The sequence below is a fragment of the Rhagoletis pomonella genome, unplaced genomic scaffold (genome assembly GCF_013731165.1).
Source record: "Rhagoletis pomonella isolate Grant_MI unplaced genomic scaffold, Rhpom_1.0 Rhpom_scaffold_00005, whole genome shotgun sequence".
NCBI classification, from domain to species: domain Eukaryota; kingdom Metazoa; phylum Arthropoda; class Insecta; order Diptera; family Tephritidae; genus Rhagoletis; species Rhagoletis pomonella.
The window spans coordinates 56,853,854-56,870,760 of record NW_023458559.1 but is presented as its reverse complement, the minus strand read 5'-3'; the positions used below and the strand labels follow the sequence as shown (position 1 = coordinate 56,870,760).

The window sequence follows — 16,907 nt, the reverse complement described above, 5'->3', positions numbered from 1 at the left end:
AAGATGAAGATGAAGATGAAGATGAAGATGAAGATGAAGATGAAGATAAGGATAAAGATCATAACCCCTTAACTTTAACTCATCTTAACTTAAAAACTTACTCCACCTGAGCTCACCACACATTAATTCACCACACTTTAACTCCCCACACCTAAATTCACCACACCTCAACTCGCCACACCTTAACCCCCGCACCTAAATCCACCACACCTAAATCCACCACCCTTAATTCACCACACCTCAACTTTCTCACCACACCTTAACTCACCTCAACTCACCACACAAAAATTCACCACACCTTAATTCACCACACCTCATCTTTCTCACCATAACTTAACTCACCACACCTGAATCCACCACACTTAAATTCACCACACCGTAACTCCTACACCCAATTCCACCACACCGCAGCTCACCACACCCAATTTCACCACATGACATGATATCACTTGATGTGGCATCAAAGGCAACATCATTTGGCATAAAATGAACCAAAATAAATAAGATTTAGATAGAGGTGAAAAAAGGGATAAAAAGGAAATACAACTGAAGAGTGTGCGATGTTATATTGTGGTGTGTTATGCTTCATATGTTATGTTATTTATTCTTATGTTATGGTTATGTTATGTTATGCCAAGTACTAAGCTAAACTCCCCTCCACTTAACCCATTCCAACTAATGTTATTTTAGCTCATTCAACTTACATAAACTATCCTTAATTTTATCGGTTGAATTTCAACCGCTGGGCGAACACTAGTTTAAAAAAAACGCCAATAATAATCGGCATTTTCTGCTTGATATTGAAAAAATGCGTAGTTTCTAATTTTGTTTGCTCTTTATTACAAAGTGTTTACAAAGTACGGTCTCCACAGTCTATTTTAAGAATTTTCAGTTCCGTCTTACATTGAATTTTGCATAAAAATTACAGGGTGAGTTGGAAACTAGTCAAAAACTGCGCCCGAGAAGTGACTGATCTTGTGCCAACACGACGCAGCTTCCAGCTAGTCGTGTGCTTTTTGCTGTTTTTATTTTGCACTCAAAGTAGATGAACATGGTTATGACCACAAGTGCGTCTTATAACTTCACGTTTGCCACGTCAAGTCCCACATTCATATGCCGGTTTAAGTAGTTGCTTTACGAGCGCATGCTCGCCTTTTTGGAGTAAAATTTTTACGATCACATTGCACTTTCTGCTTTCTGCCTGAGTGCACTCGTCAACAATGTATGTATGTACTTGTATATGTACTTAAATACATATGTAAATTCAAGTGCAATTGGTGTGCCTTTGTACGTACATAGAAGCACATTTTAAACCCATGCACTTGTGGCATTTTTCGCTAACCACTCACAAGAGCGCATGCGCGCCGGCTTATAGCTTTTCAGTAAATTTTTGTTGACTTTTCCTCGACTCCATGCCACTTGTTACTTTTTTACAGGCAGATATTGATTTTCTCTGCACTCGAATACTTTCAATAGTTGCCATAGTCAACTGGCGATTGCTATGATCGGAAAGTGATCATGAAATGAAAAAAATTGTACGATGTTCAAGTGAGCAGCAAAGTTCGAATTGTGGTTAAGCTAAATCGCCTGATACTTAATTATTTAACTGTGAAAGCATGACATATTTTTTCAATAACTACAAGATGCTAATAATACCTGTTATCTCCCGGACTAAATTCATAGACGGCTGGATCGAAATCGGGATATAGTTGAACCAGCAAAATCGAGGCATACAAAATCTTGGCATCATAGTAATGAGTTCGTAACTGCTTGATACTTTCGGTCTTTTCAATGAATATATCTGCGAAGGCATCTCTTTCTTAGTAAAATTTCCGGCTCGAGCTTAGCGACAAGTGCAATTTCTGCGTGTAACCATTTCTTTTTTACTTCGTGTTTAACTATCGCCAAAATAGATCAACACAAATCGTCTTTTGGACATATATTTATGAACATACATGAGTATACTTAAATATCTCCCTTCTCTCAAAACAACTCCGACCACTCGCCGTAGCCCTGGAAATATTCAATTAAGACTTGCATTTCTTTACGGTCTCCTTTTTGGATTTCTCATTTAAATATGTATTTTTTCCCGCAGCAAATGCTTTCTTCCCCCTTTTTCCTTGCGCACCATGGCAATTGTGCATGGCGCATTGCAATTTGCTTTGTGGTGCTTTAATTGCTTCGTCTGCATAAATTTTCATTGTGGGTTGCAATGTGATCGCGCTCAATGATCGTGCGCTGCCAACTGGCTAGTCGACAACAACAACAGCAACAAGTGCAAAAAATCTGAAGTACTGCTCTACACTCGCATTGGTTGCAGTCTGCTGCATTTGCGTAGATGCGTGTCTCCGGATTTCCTCTTGAGTTTTAATTTAATTGAAATTTTTTTTTCTGCATTGAAAAAAAGAAATGCGTGTGTTGGCTTATTGCGGTTTGCAAAAGCAACAAAAGCTTGTGGGGTTTGTTGTCTGTAGATTTGAAAATTTCACTGCGCCGTAAATTAATTGAGTTTTATTGATATTTTTAGTTGAGATTTAGTTTAGAGAAAAAACTTGGTGGGGGAGCTTAAGTGTGTTTAGTATGAAAGTAGATATGTATGCATATTAGGGTGTTCCTTAAAAATTTAAGCATATAAATTTTGTATGGATCACGCTTTTACTTCGTTCTACGTACAAAATAAAGATATCTACGAAAATTTCAAAATTTGTAAAATATTTTAACAGGGTTTGAAAATTTTACAAAATATGAAAAGTTTTCAATAGTATGTAAGTTTATCAGATTTCCATTATTCAAACCCTGGTAGCAAAATAAAGGGGTGTCAGTTACAAAATTTAGTTGTTGGAATTTCAAGGCGCGCCCTTATGTATGTATACACATTTCTACTGCATATGTATGTATGTACAATGTGGGACAATTTAACTACTTGGAAAAATTTAATTTTTGTTCAAAACTTATTTTTGAACAGATACTATAATTTTCGTGGAATTTGGGTGGTTATTTAAATACAACGATTTGCGAACTGGATTTCTATTAATTTTCCAAGGTCATATTGAGATATTTTTTTTTAGCATGGACATTTTAATTTCAAAAAATATTGGATATAAAAAAATTTGGATTACCACTTTACAAGTTGTAAACATTTTACAAATACATTTACAAGTATATGTATAGGTACATATACATACATATATGTATTTAATTATGTATGCTTCTGTAATTTCTCTATAGTTTTCCAGTTTAATTAATTCCAGTCAACTAATTTTAAATAGTCACCAATTTGCATATGTACATACATACATACGTATATACAGAATTAACTCAAAAACTACCAAGCGACACTTGCTAACGCTTTAATAATTAAATAAATTTGCGTAAATTAAACAATTTTGGATTGAAACCTTATACTCGTACCACTGCATAAATGAGCTCAGCTGAATATCAAACAACAGCAAGCAAGTTTCAGAATCGATAAGAGCTTCAAGAAAAGTGATTATCAAATATTTGTCTCCATTCGATTAGTAGTGAGCGCATAGTATTAAGTATGTATGTACTAGGGATGTTAATTTTTTCGCTTTTTACGATCCCGGAGTTTTCGGGATGTCGTTATGGCAATCCCGGGATCTCGGGATTAGTCCCGGGATTTAGATATTCATTACTTTTCAACAACTTAAATCTAAAAAATTGCTTCTATATTGTTTGAGAAGCTCTCCTACCATAAAATAAATAATAAATGAATGGGTTTGAAAACCACTTTTTTATTTAAAGTGGCATTTTTATTTTTTCTCTCTGACGTCAGGATTTATTTTGAAGGACCTTGTAATTTCGAAGATATGATTACTTCCAAAAATTATTTAAAAAATTCAATGCAATGTAGAATAATAATATGGGTACCAAGTGAAAAAGGAAATTTCTTTAGAATTAAAAAAAAATAAAATTTTTTGTATCCACAAGGACGAATATTTAATTTTTTAAACTGATAAAGCTAGAAGGACGAAATGCGAGGATGTTATCGAGCTTATATAATTAACGTATAATTTTTCCGAAAACAAATATTGTGAAATTTCAAGGATAAAATTTTAAAAGGCCATTTTCAATACTTACCAGTACTTATGCACTAAAAAATTGAATCTGTTTAAATTCTACAGAATTTCCTATTTAACTTAATACCCATACTTCTTCTCTAAGCACATTTCACGGAATTTTTTAAATCATTTTTGAATTACTGACGTCAGAGTGAGAAACTAAAAATGTAATTTTACTATATTTGGCCCATGGTTTCGCGAATAAATTGATTTTTGTGTGTAAAATTTACTATTTATATGTATAATGAGCTAGACATTTATAAAAAAATATTAATTATTAAATAAAAAAGGAAATATAGCCAATACGGGTCAAGAAAAGGAATTTCTATTATTGCCATCGGTACAAATTACAAACCCCGAAAATATAGGGATTATTTGCCAAGAATCCCGGGATTTTCGGAACCTAAAAAGGGCCGGGATCCTATTATGTACGCATGTAATATGCAGCATACCTTAATACATACATGTTTATTTATATGGAATCAGTATTTACCCTACAGTAAAAATCCAACAATCGAGAATAACGAGTGGGTGTATACCACTTATTCCCAGACGTCCTTCGAGTGAGTTCAAAAAAATGCTATAACGTAACCTTGAACTAAATAAAAAGTCGCGAAAATTTTCTAAACAAATTGGTAGTGAGATAAGGCTAAGCGGTCTGTAAAAAATTATGTATGTCAAGGCCATTTAAACTACGCAATTATAATATGCCAAAACAACTTTTAATGACTAGAGAGTGATTAGAAATTCTGCGGACATTTGACAAAACAGCTTCTCTCGAGTGAGATAATTTTTTTTTTTTCAAGCAGTAATTCATTGAGTTCTTATAAGGTAATTTTTTTCTCTCATTAATTGGAGTAATTTAAAATTCAATCTTAATGAAAGTTAAATAAAAATGTAATATTTTTAAATGGAACTTCCATATATTTTACTACAATTTCCAAACCACAGAAAGCACATAAGTGGTTATGTCAAAAGTCCACAGACTTGTCGGTATACTATGTAGTTTGAGTTGCTTAATAAATGTTCAGGCATTGGATTTTAATAAAGAGAATTTGAGCATTTTTGTGAATGAGTTTATTTTATTAGAATTTTTAATTTTTTGTTGTTTTTTATTTTCAAAATAAATATGTATTGCGTTAAATTTTAAATGCTGTTTAGGCAACTGTGAATAAACAAAACAGCGAACGCAACTAGCATAACTACGTACATTTTATATGCATATAAATTAGCATAAGTTGTGACTCCGTACGAGTCAGGACTAGGCAGAAACCGTCAGATTTTGGAAATCGATCCCGTACTTGGTTCTCTGGCAACTGAGAGGACAAAAAATAGAGTAGATAAGGTCCTCTCTCTGTCAGAGGTTACCAGTTTCAGTCCGAGGATTTTTTGCTGGTAAATTCTGGTAAATGTGTCAAACTGCTGTAGTGTGTTTGGCAACCAAATTTCGAACAAAAGAAAAGTGCACTTTGCTAATTCATGTTGAAAAGTATTTAACTACTTGTTTAAGTGGATTCTTATGAATTTGAAAGTATTTTTGGTTATTTACATGTGTGAGCTGAGTGTTTTTACATACAAAATTAGCAAAAATTTACAACCAAAATTTGGAGGTTATGTTGAAGTTGTCAGAAGTTACCATTTTTTTTTTACTAGAAATAGATCCCGTATTTTTCAATGTTACTCTCTCGCTCTGAGCGAATTTTTATTTTTTTTACAGTTTTAGTAGTTTTATTCCCAGAGGTTCCCAAACATTGTTCTCATAATTTTCTGGTTCCGGTGGACCCCAGGCTGCTACATTTCTAACATATTCCACAAGCGTGAAAAAATCTGAATATTAGATCTAGCGATGGAAATTTTTGTCGCGGCTGAGTTCCAAACCTAAATTCGGAGTGGAGAAAATAAAAATAGTAAACTTTCTTGTGTTATATTTACTAAAATAATGTGTTTACACACTTACAATTAAAATAGATTGGCGCTTACACATATGTTAGTGTTTGGCCGAGCTTCTCCTCCGATTTGTGGCGTGGGCCTTGATGTTGCCACACAAAGGGGAGGGACCCGACTCCGAACGGCGATTGTATTTTTATGAGAAGCTGTTTTTCATGGCAGAAATACGCTCGGAGGTTTGCCATTGCTTGCCGGGGGCGACCGCTGTTAAGAAAAAACCTTTTTTCTATATTTTTTGCGATGTTTGCTTTGACCAGGGATTGAACCCAGGCCCTGCAGAGTGGAAGCGCGCAATGCTTACCACTATACCACAGCGGCCCCTACACACTTACAAGTTTTAAAAAACAGATCTCGTGAGGCCATCGAAGTACGCTCTCGCTCTGGGGATTTATATTATTTAAAAGCACTTCGAGCGCCAGCGTTATTTACATTCTTTTCACCCCATAAACTCCTCACATGTTTGGTTCATTTGTAAAATAGTTTTTTGTATTGATGCCATCACTTTTATTTTTATCTTTCCGAGTTTTGAAGTGATGCGAAAATTAAATGAAATGATTACTCACTAAGCGCTTCCTGCTGCTTTAGTGAGTTTGTCAACGAATAAAACTACTGAGGGCTAATTTCAAATGAATATTTAAACGGCACTTGAGTTTCAGGTCAACTTTATTTAAATTTGCCAAACAAGTGGCAACACTGTTGCTTGCTCCTTGAAATTGTTGTTGCATTTTTTTTTTACATTTTGTACTGAGCAGCTGATTTTTCTTTGGCAAGATTGATAAAAAAAAACCTATCTATTAATCTTGGTTGTCTAGTTGCCTTGTTGAAGTTAATCAACAATCTCTACTTAAGGAGGCCATCTGAAATTGGGCCTGAGTGATGAATGCTAGATAAACAAAAGAGCGTTCTGCTTTTATGAGTATGTAGTAATTATTTTGAGTGGCATGGTAGCGTGAAGTAAATATAGAGGCGAAAAATTTAGTTATGTTAAAGATAAATTTATTTGAACAGTTTCTGATGGCGGCTTCGTGCGGAGTGCTATAACTGGTTGCAGATCGGGGAATGCCTTAGCTGAGCCAACTGTGGCCAAGTGGTAAGATGTCGCATTACCAGGTACTCCCGAAGGGCTTGGCACCCAGAGTAATGCAAACTCCAATATAATTTAGTCGAGGGGTTTGGAAATAGTTAGAGGGCTGAGCAATACCTTAAGTGCAACTTGGTTGTCACAGCAGACACGTAAACTCTTTCCCCTCCACCTATTTTCCACCACGTAGTGCATAGACTTGAGGACGGCAAATGCGTCAGCGTGGAAGACCGGAGCATTCTCCCCAATAAAAAAGTGAAGCTTATCCCAATTAACTTCGATAAAGACCCCAAAACTTGACCCAGAGTCAGTTTTGGAGTCATCAGTGAAGATTCGATAATGTTTGAGTGAGGGCTCAGTGCTGGAATTATACTAGGATTCAGCCTCAGAGAACTCAACTTTATAGAATCTCTTCAACAGGGCTAATGGTGGCGTACTAACTATCCTGTGGCATTGCTAAGACACAAGTAATCAGATCTCTGCAGCCAGAAATTTCCACCTCGCCCCCCTCAGTGTTATACCACTGTTATGTTTCTTTATAGTCTGCACGTGGCTATTAATTCTTCCCCACGTATGAAGACACAAAGTGACGGTAACTGCGTCAAGAGCACTATACGTATACTACTAAAAAAGAATTAAGGGAGGTTTTAAAAACAGGAAATTAAACCTAAATAAAGAGGCTATCTGTTCCATATTCCGGCTGAAATTCAAAAATTTTCTTCAATTCCGTAGACCAAAAAAAGCAAAAAATTTGCAGAATTAGTTTCTTCGCGCTATCTGTCAGGATCACATGAGAACCGTTGCTCCTGTAAATTTTAAGCCAAGAAAAATTATCATCTTAGAGCTTCAAAGGCCTTTTTTAAAATCTCAATGCGACAATTTTTTATACTAAAATACGGCCTGCCGAAAACCACCGAAAAATTTGGCTTAACTTTTTGATCCCTTAATTTTTTAGAGTAGTGCATTATCATAATAGGTAAAGCCAAGCAACCATTTTTGTTCCTTACTATCGAAATCAGATAAATTTTTATGGACCCGCACTTACAACTCGTGAACCTCCTTTCTTTCACGCCAACGTAGACCCCCGTCGAGTCTCGCGTAAACCGCTGGGGGTCCACTTGAACCACTTTGGGAATCACTGTTTTAAATTCACCTAGCGACTGTTAAAGCCTTTGTGTCTTTGAGAAGAAATATTAACAGAGATTTTTGGTAAAAATGGCTAAAATTTAAAAGAGTCTTATGTAAAAACTAACAACCAAATTCATAAAAAAATAAAGAAGACTTTGACTGCTTCATACACTGAAAATTTGTGTCTCTTTATAGAGCTCTTTAATTTATTTTATCTTTTGTGAATAAGGCCATTAATGTTTAAACTTCCACTTTCTTTATTTATTTTCCGCTAAAGCTGTATTAAGTAACACATTACAATTTCTGCTAACGTGCCAGCAATCAAACCTTGATGTCTTCATAATTTGCAAAAAAGACGTACATATACATAGATACTTATGTACATATATTTGATTCACAAAAAAAAACAAGCAATAATAATAATATAAAAATAAATCTAGCTTTGTTTTTTTCTTTAAATTGATTTCGGTAAGTGTTTTTTACTGTTACTCAAAGCGAAACCTAATCAAATAATAGAATTTCGTGGCCAAAATTTTGTTTACCTCTCTAATGCATTCCAACCAGCGTTCGTTTGCATATTTGCAATTTTTAATTTATTTTTTGATAAAAATACATATCTAAATTCAAAAATAAACTTGTTTTTGCCAAACAACATTTTTTCTTTTCATATCTTTTTCGCATCGTATTTGATTTTATCTTCTGATACATAGCACAAATGGCGCCACTTCGAATATCATTAGCTCCGAGTGCTTAATATATGTAGATATTATAAAGATATTTGACATTCAATTTGAAACGCACCATTTCTTATGACTGAAGTATATATGTCAGTGTGTCCACGGGTAAACAGTTTTTTTGTCCTAGTTTTTTCTTCTTCTTAAGACTACCTTGCGTGGTATATACAGATACTAGAACTATTTCTGATTGTGAGATAGTGTTCTGTGCCTTTCTGGAAAGAGCTTTCGACAGCATGAGGCAATTCGTCATACGCAGGTGGATAAAATTTCAATTGCAGACTAGAATAGATGAAATCCAAGAGAGGATAAGCAGAATCTATATAGATATTAATCCGCCTTCGTTTGGCGATTGTACGAACCGATTTTAAAACCACCCAGTGGGAAAATGTAGTGTATAATAATCGAACAACTAATTAGTAAAACGACCCTTAACACATTCGAAAATGCGTTTTTTCCCCACGGCGATGTCCTAAGAAAAGTGGGGCATTCAATTTTGCATTACCTAGTATCGAGAAAGGAATGTGTTTTAAAACGAAATTTTTGGAACTTTTTGAATAGATTAAAATGTCGATTTCATTGTTAGCAGTAATATAATCGAGGACTCATAAGAAATACATTATATTATTTATCACGCATGTAATGCATTACTACTTTTCCGACTGGGCAAGAACACCAAGGTATTTTTCTGTAGATGAGGAGAGTTTTTATGTTCTCAAAATTGGTTGAAAATTACGGCCAAAATCGTCGTTTTAAAATTTCTGTATTTCTGTATAGTTGTTGTTGCAACGTGTTCAATTTGAGTTGTTTTCGCATTTGGCTTTACTTCGTAACAGAAATGAAACTTCGCAATAAAAATAAATGGGATGATGAAGACGCAAATGAAAACATTGAGAAATACATAAGAATTAGGGTAACTGCAATTTTTCGATAAGAATCGAAATAAATTCAGTCATAAAAAATTAAGTTATCGAAAGTTAGCAAGTTACCGAAATTTATCGAATCATCGAAGTTTATACTTATCGCAATTTGTCGAATTATCTGTGTTTGTTGAGTTATCGGAACGCATCGGATTATTCAAATTGATAATTTTTTATTAAGTTGTCTACATTTATAAACACAGAATATTAGTTGTCGAAAACCAAAGGTCATACATTTACACTTTATTGTGGATTTCGCCAGAATATATATATGGATTGAAAAAATTGTGGAACGAATGTTGTTAACGAAGCGATATTCTGCCGAAATTCGCAATAAAATCTGCGTTTTGCTAACTTTAGTCCTGAAACTGCCACGCCTATTTCTAGGGGTTTGTCACCTTACAGAAAAATCTTGCCATACTAATATTATTTCTGGATAGGTATTCTATCGGAACCCGCAATAAAATTTAATTGTTTGCAAAAATCCCTTGTTTAACACCTTACTAGGATGAACGAACGTCATTCAAAGTTGAATTAAGATGTGTTGGTATTCGAAAAAACAAGATGGGACACGAATGACGTTTTTTTGCACATAAATAAAAATAGTGGGAAAATACCTTTCTACTGAGATCCCATAAGTCTAAATCAGAACATTTTTGGCCCAGTTATTCAAGTCTTTGGTAAATCAATCTTTGAAAAAAGTAAAAAAAAAACAGCATCAAAAATCTCATTCTTACGATTCCGTTGAAAAGATTTTTAAATATTTTTATGCAGATTTTTTAAGCTTAATCTAATTTGTCATCTGAGGGGACTTTTTTCAAAAAGTTCTTTAAGAAACCATTTTTATTCATAAAAAACTTCATTTTTGGAGGTATTTTCAAATCGGTCCAGCTCACTTAAATCTTAATATTTTTCCGAAATATTTTGGTGGACGTCTTAAAATATAATAAATTTTGTAATCCCAAGTAAAACCAAGCTGCAGAGCTACATATTTGAAAATTTTATTATCATCTTCCTAATCAGTTACACTTTCACCAAGATCTCCTGAAACTGAAGGACGACATCTCTTGGATCATCATCTCATTTCATCATCAATTTCTGGATCAAAAATTCAGGGGAAAATTTAAAAATCATTATACAGAACTTTGTACGTTATTAACGATTCCAAAAATTTTAATTTTTTATGTTTCCGAAAAAAATAATTTTATCCATGAAATAAGCATGACATAAAATAGAAACATGGAACCTCAAACTATCACATGAAAGCTACGTGGACAATCAGATACCATGCAAGATATGGTCATTCGTTTTTAACCCTCTGCTACTGACGTGATCGAATTTTCCCTATTGTACTGACGTGTAGTCTCTCAGACACCAATTTTCCAGATCAAGGTATATATATTAGATATTTATTAGTAAACTTTTTTTCAATTTAAACTAAAAATTTTATAAATATTTTAAGTACTCATTAATCATATAAATAAACTATGTGTCGGAAAAATATCCGCTTTTACTAATCAATAATATCAAAGGTCGGGAAAAATATCGCACCTTCGGTGTCTGGTAGACAGACTACCACGTCAGTCGCAGAGGGTTAAAAGATATTCTTGATTTTATAGATTCCATATGATATACACATGGTGATTTGAATTTACATACATACATACGTTTCATTATACACATATGTGTATGTGCTTACATACATATTAATATATATATGCATATTAGGCTGGTTCCAAAAAAGTAAAATCGGAATTTTAATGCTCTCACCCCCTTGGACTAGAGGTCGCTCAAAGCGGTCTAAGTTTTCCAAGCATTTTATATAGGGAAAAAACAACTTTTCGTAGCAATGATATAGAATTCTTGAAAATCAATATTTTTCAATCCGAAAACTTTGTTTCTCTTCAGGAGACTTCCAATAATAATACCAAATTTTTCATTTAACCATTTTTTAATACTAACGATTTTTTATTGGTCCCTCCATTGCATATTCAGGGGTTTTTGGTGGACCTTTGAAATATAGAGCCTATTCAAAAATGGTTAAATAAATAATTGAGTATATTTATTAATGGGAGCCTGCTGAAGAGAAAACGAGTTTTCCGATCGAAAAATATTGATTTTAAAGAATTCTACAGGGTGTCCTAGACCACCCGTCCACCCCCTCTGAAATGGAGGGAACTTTTTTTTTATTGAAAGCCGCAAAAATAATACCTACCAAATCGCGGATGCTCTATCTTTGGGTGGTATTACCCACTTCCGATTTCGACCAGAAGTGGGTTTATCTGACCGGAAGTTCATTTTTTCAAATCAGACATACATGTTTTTACTACAGATTATTATTATTATTATTAATATTATTATTATTATTATAAATGACCTTCGAACTCCAACTCTTCCTGGACTTTTTAAATTAAACAAGATGTTTTTATTTAGAAACGAAAAACCATGAATTACCAAGTCGAGGATCATTTGATTGTATTACCGATTTCCGGTCTCCACCGGAAGTGGGTTAAACTGACCGGAAGTCCATTTCTTTAATGGGATATACATTTTGGCTTCTTTTGAAAAGTGTTGAATTCCGAGAAGAAAGTTTCCAACAAAAGTAGCGTATTTTTGTACACAGAATCCAAATATGTAGTAAAAAAAATAAACGTGTTATATAAAAAAATGGACTTCCGGCCATTTTAACTCACTTCCGGTCCAAACCGGAAAACAGTTTAAGCCAAAAAGTTTGTGTTTTTCTGCGCAGAATCGGAATCTGTGGTTGATTTTGTTGCAGCATATCGAACATTTGCCAATAATAAACCACAATTTGTGACAACTCCCGCTGAATGTGAAATTTGCAATTTCATTTGTGGAAATAAGAGTTATAATCAATTTATTAATTGCGCAGTACTATAGGGAAATGTGTTAATGCAAATATTTTTTAAAAGCATGGATATTTTTAAAGAAAATTTTTTGTATATAAGTTATTTGTGTTATTTATTATTACCCTGAAGGTATTATATTCGTCAAAAACTATGTTATAACAAGATCTTGATTTTAAAATAAAATATTTTTTTAACCCGATTTCATGATTTTTATAAAAAAAACTTTGGCGATTTTTTTTCAGAAAGGGCGCTTTTCTTTTTAAACAATCTGGACATCCTGGGCCTAGGACACCCTGTATACCCTTTATACTAAAAGGGGGTTTTCCCTTATAAAATAACTGGACAACTTTGAGCGCTTTGAGCGACCTCTAAATATTTTTTTGATTACAAAATAAAAAAATAGGGATATTTTTTTTTGGTATAAGAGCATTCAAATTCCGACTTTACCTTTTCACATGCATTTTGGGCCACCCTAATGTCTACTAATTTTTATGTTTTAGTGTCCTCAAGTTTTGCCGCTAAGCATGCAAATTATTGCCAAGAACAAGTTGCTGCGTAGATGGAAAGCAAAAATAAATAAACTATAAGTTTCCCGACGCCAATGATCGAGATTTTTTGTGCGTGAGTGCTGGCGGTGATGACGTACTTAGTGATCACTGTTACCAAATATTTCCATGCCCTATTTCGAAAACAATGTTAAACCGAAGAATGCATTTTTATAACACAGGAGATGGACCAAAATTTTTCTTTGCAACCCGGAACTGTCACAGTTTTTAATTTTGAAGTATGCAAACAAGATTGGTGGATTAAAAATGCTAATCGTCATTTAAAGTACCAAACCGCGTATCGTCATTCTGCAAAACCGCGTAACTGACATTTGCTGCCAAAAATTGGATTTGCTCACACAAGCTCTTGGTTCAATCCTTATCCACTCGTCCTGAAATATACTAGCCAGATATGCGATTGCTTTATAAAAAAGAGAACCATTTTGAAATATAATTGTTTTTACTCTATAGAAAATAATTTTTGCATTTTGTTGATAAGCGGTTTTGTACTTTAAACGACGTAATACAGATGTATAGCTGCCACTCTATAAGATAAAGATATGAACAAATATTTCTGTAATTTAAATTTACATAAAAACCAATGGCTGAGATTTGTATGCCTACATTAAACCTCAATCGCGACTTAACCGTAATCAATTGGGTTCTGTTCAAGCGATTAAGCCGCGAATCCTTAATCTCATGACTTATTACACTATCAACACTCTGTCAACGCGTGGCCAAATGCATACATATCTACATGAGTATGTAGCTACATATGTATGTAACAAGTTAATTTTAAACTGGTATAAGCATAGTGAAAATATTAATCTCTGAAAATAGCTCATTACAAGCGTGCGGCCTTTACTCTTCGGCGAATTTATACACATATGTATGTATATTAATTAAAATATATGTATATTATTTTGTTTTTTAAGCGAGTCCATGTACGTACATTAGAGCGTAACAGAACAAAAAAATATCCACCGTACACCCCTGAGTCTAAATTATCTTTGCAAGGCAAGTTCTAAATATTTATATATGTAGATATATATATCTTAATATATAAAATAAGCAACGTGCTTTTCTTAATATATAAAAATCCCGTGTCACTGTGTTCGTTTACACTAATCTCCGCTTAACCGATTTCAATGAAATTTTGTGGGTGTGTATTCTTGGCTCCAACTCAAAAGATAGGATAGTTTTGAATACGTGAAAAAAAAATTTTTTCGTTGAAATTTATTCTATGCTTCTCGCAACGTTCTTAAAAATCCCGTGTAGCTATGTTCATATGTATGTTTATGTTGGGGAGAAATAGAAATAGGATAGCATCAAAATAATGTAGTATGTATTTATACATATAAACATGCGCACATCAAAAAAAAATTTACCGTTTGGACACCATCCAATGTTATCCATTCCCCTGGCTGTTGTTTGAACCGTAACCAGAGATGGTTTTTTTTTGTCAAACGTAGTCAACAATAAAAACAATATTTTGTAAAGTATGACGATGTTCTTGTCTCGAGGTGAAAATTTTCTGTGGTCCAAAGTTCATTGGCCTCAAATACCTCATTCTAGTACCTACCCACCGGATTTCAGTTCCCATTACCCAAGGGTACCACCCTAGTGGTAAATTAAAGCTTACCAAAAATCATAGACTTTTGTTAAGGAATACTTCCTCTTTCAGTAGAACTACATATTTAAAAAAAAAAAGAATAATTTATCGCCAAAAGTAATGTCACTGAAAAATGTAAAAACGCGAACCTTGGGTCCAGGCAAAAGATTTTTTTTTTTTAAATTGCCTTGCAAATTACTTTAGACTTAGCGGTGCACGGCGAGCTTTCTTTTTTTCTTTTAATGTGGTTCGGTCTAATGTACATAATTATTTTACGTATGTATGTAGGTATGCATCTCAGTGCATGCATTTAATAAACAAAATAATGTTGTTAGTAAACATACCAAAATATTAAGTAGTAAATAGTATCAACAGTCTGTAGGACATTTAATGCACGAGATTTGCATTGCGGATCGAGCGATTAAGCGAGTTTTAAGTGACGTCAATGCAATGGAAATTTTTCTAGCATTTTCATACCCAGTGAATAAAAATATATATATGTATGTACATATGCATGTATGTGTATTTTGCATTGGCAGTCAACGCGATAGATGTAAATCGAATTATTGAGAGTTTGATTAGGTCGCATCGGGTAAGTCAATAAAAAAAGTTTAGCAAGAGAATGTCTATTTCATAAGCATCTGATCACTCTCTGTTCATATCTGAAAAGCAACAACGTATTTTTTTTTATATATGTATGGTCGTTCTGCAGAAGTGAGCTGTGGGTTTGGTGTGCTATTAATCCATCACATTGTAGTGTTTAGTCACTTGAATATGTAGTTAGAATGGAATTTTTTGGTGAAAGGCGACATGTGCTAACCATTTTGCCAACTAAACGAAAGCGAATTCATGTAGGTGAACACCCAAACAAACCTTTGATGAGATGAATTTCTTTGCGTAGCCATTTGGCGCCACATGCCACGAAAAGACACGCGCCGTTCACGAGCTAAACGAACAAAATAAAAAATTCCACCGCGTTTTGGCTTATCATTGCAAATAAATACTCGTACATATAAATTTTAACGCAAATAAAACAATTTGCGGTCAAAGTAGATCTATGCAAAGCTAATGCTCGAGCCAGACGCCAATTATTTAATTCATTATTACATGCTACAACAAAAGGGGTGCCATCTACTCACGCCACTTAAAGCAACACCCACAATCAAAAGCATACACAAATGTATATGCACATTAGGGTGGTAAAAAAAAAAGCAAAGTCGGAATTTTAATGCTCTCACCCACTAGGATTCTTCTATAACGAAAAATATAATACCCTGTTTTTTTTTTAAATCAAAAACTAGAGGTCGCTCAAAGCGGTCAAAGTTTTCCATGTATTTTATATGGGGAAAAATAAGTTTTCATAGAAAGGGATAGAATTCTTGAAAATCAATATTTTGTTTCTCTTCAGGAGACTTTCAATAATAACAGCAAATTGTTTATTTGACCATTTTCTATTATCTTTTTTTTATGGGACACCTAAAATACCTCAAAAAATGCAATGAGGACCCATAAAAAATAAAAAATGGTAAAATAAACAATAGGGTATTATTACTGAAAATCTCTTGAAGTGAAACAGAGTCCTTCGATCGAAAAATATTAATTTTAAGAATTCTATACTATTTCCACGAAGAATGTTTTTTTCCCCATATAAAATACATATAAAACTTTGAGCACTTTGTTCGACCTCTAAATAATTTTTTATTTCAAAATAAAGAAACAAGGATATGATTTTTTCGGTATAGAATAATCCTAGAGGGTGAGAGCATTAAAGTTCGGACTTTGCTTTTTCCACATGCATTTTTGGACCACCCTATTGTACATACATATGCATGCAGGTACGAGTATGAGCATGTAATACAGAGAAACCCCCATTGCTACAAAAAAATTTTATAAAAGTACAGCAGCCATGATAATATTGTTGGCATTCATCTGATTTCTATCTATATTTTAAAATTTATAGTATTTTTTGTTTTTGCTAAAAATATCAT

At 33.7% G+C, this 16,907-nt stretch overlaps 1 protein-coding gene and 1 long non-coding RNA gene across 2 annotated transcripts in view; both read left to right on the top strand.

Annotated features, from left to right (window-relative positions):
- Positions 1-16,907, top strand: part of LOC118739292 (protein phosphatase 1 regulatory subunit 3B-like) — a 337,433-nt gene that overhangs the window by 72,638 nt on the left and 247,888 nt on the right. The window lies entirely within an intron of this gene.
- The window catches only part of LOC118739301, a 58,543-nt gene that overhangs the window by 30,633 nt on the left and 11,003 nt on the right, over positions 1-16,907 (top strand). The gene's annotated exons all lie outside the window — the stretch shown is intronic.